The 1974-nt window shown below is 45.5% G+C and overlaps 1 protein-coding gene across 1 annotated transcript in view; it reads right to left on the bottom strand.

Annotated features, from left to right (window-relative positions):
• LOC103374800 (platelet-derived growth factor receptor beta-like) overlaps positions 1-1888 on the bottom strand; it is a gene marked incomplete at its 3' end in the record, with an annotated part of 10844 nt that extends 8956 nt beyond the window's left edge. Inside the window, exons 1-2 of the mRNA XM_008304951.1 lie at positions 1764-1888; positions 914-984 (exon numbers count right to left, since the gene is read on the bottom strand). The remainder of the gene's footprint in view (positions 1-913; positions 985-1763) is intronic.
• Between the last annotated feature and the right edge of the window lie 86 nt (positions 1889-1974).

Below are 1974 nucleotides of genomic sequence, written 5' to 3' on the forward strand. Positions count from 1 at the left end.
TGTGTGTCTGTGTGTCTGTGTGTCTGTGTGTGTGTGAAAAAGCAGAATCAGCAGATCCATCGATCGATCAGTAATAAATCAGTTTGTCTTCTGGCTCTAAAACTAAAACATCAGCCTGACTCACAGACTTCAGTCGGATCCATTACATAAACTTCTATCAGATTCTCGGTTATATGGTACCAATGAATCAGAGACGTGTTTTACTTTAGAGAATATGTGGCTAAACTTATATGATCACTTTCTGTTTGTTCAGTGAAGCGACTGCACCTGCACAGGTTGACCAGCAGGTGTCTCTTTAACACACGTTGTACACAAAGTGACCACAAACAGACAGAAGCAGTTGTGTAGCAGCTGCCCTCTGGTGGAGGCGGGGAAAGTCCTGGTACCGGGACCAACAGCCCCAGCTCAGGTTCAAGAAGAAAAGCTTCACTAAGGCTAGTTAGAGATTACACTGATATGGGAGTTAAGGCATCACATACTTATATACGCTGGTTTCTTGTTTTCCACTTGAAAGATCTGGTGATCTGATGTGCATGGATCAACAGGACAGATAACAGGACAGGTAACAGCACAGGTAACAGTACAGGTAACAGCACAGGTAGCACGACGGGTAACAGGACGGGTAACAGGACAGGTAACAGCAAAGGTAANTTGACTCCTGGTCCTCCTCAGGACCTGATCCTGGTTCTTCTCAGGGACCAACAGCAGTCATTGGGCCAGAAGACCCCAAATAATGGAGTCAGGACCCAGAAGTCAACCAGAACTAAACCCAGGTATCTGCAGTATTCAGATCAATAACTGCAGTATCTCAGTCAATTAAAGCTGATCAAACTCTGATCGATGTTACCAGTAAATAATGTTTTACTGATCGTCACAGCAGCCAATCACAGTGCAGTTGTGAAGTTAGGCTCACCTGTCCGTCACTTGTCCATGGTGGAGCTCCGCCTCTGCATCATGATTGGTTTAGCTTCAGATGATTGACAGCTGTCAGTGAGAAAACAGATGACTGATTATTAAAAACAAGCATGAGACTCTGATGTCATTTTTCCAGCTGTGCGCCATCAGTTACCACGGAGATGTAGCAGGTAAACACTGAGCATGTCTGCTGTCATGTCAAGTTTCCCATCAGAGGCTTCTGTGTGTCACAGCAGTGACGTTGTTGGCAGCGATGCGTGACAGCAACAGGTTGATCGGCTGTAGCTGAATAATTATCACCACTTTTAAAACGTATTACCCAATCAGACCAGTCGTAAAACTTCAGTCATTAATAAACGGTCGACCATCTGCCAATCAATGAATCTTCTCCACAAACTCAACACCTGGTGGTCACCATGACAACCACAACATAAACTGCACCTGCGTCAATCTGCACATCAGATAACTGGATCAGTTCACGGCACAGTGAGAAGCATCGAGATCACAGCTCTCACATCCACAAAGTTTTGGCTTCTGTACGACAACAACATGAATCCTGGAGCTCAGGTCTGGCTGCTGGTTTCTGTCTCAGCTCAACTGCTGGAGGTTCAGTCACCACAAACAGAAGCACAACAACCAAAGGTGCAGTATAACCACAGAAATACACAGATAAAGCCAAAAGGTCTGTTGCTGGTCACAACTTCTTTGTGAAAACAGATTCAGAGGGTTGAAGCCTGCTGTGTGAACACAACAGTCTTTACAACTCTACAGGCTCATTCAGCAGACGTACATCTGAGAGCAACATTTCACAGGATTTCTACCGTGTAGTTAAAGGAGAGAGTTCAGACCTTCTGATGCAGCTCTTCTTCTTCTCCTCTCGCTCTTTCTCCGTTTCTGCTTCTTCTGCTTCGTCTCCACTTTCCAGTCTCATTCCAGACGAACGACGAATGGAAACCAACAGCCTGAGTCACAGAAAGAGAGAAACGTCTGTTTTCAATTTGCCTCGATCGGCCTCAGGAAGTGAACCCAGTCCAACACACACACACACACACACACACA

Source organism: Stegastes partitus, unplaced genomic scaffold (genome assembly GCF_000690725.1).
Source record: "Stegastes partitus isolate 25-593 unplaced genomic scaffold, Stegastes_partitus-1.0.2 Scaffold2362, whole genome shotgun sequence".
Classification (NCBI taxonomy): Eukaryota; Metazoa; Chordata; class Actinopteri; family Pomacentridae; genus Stegastes; species Stegastes partitus.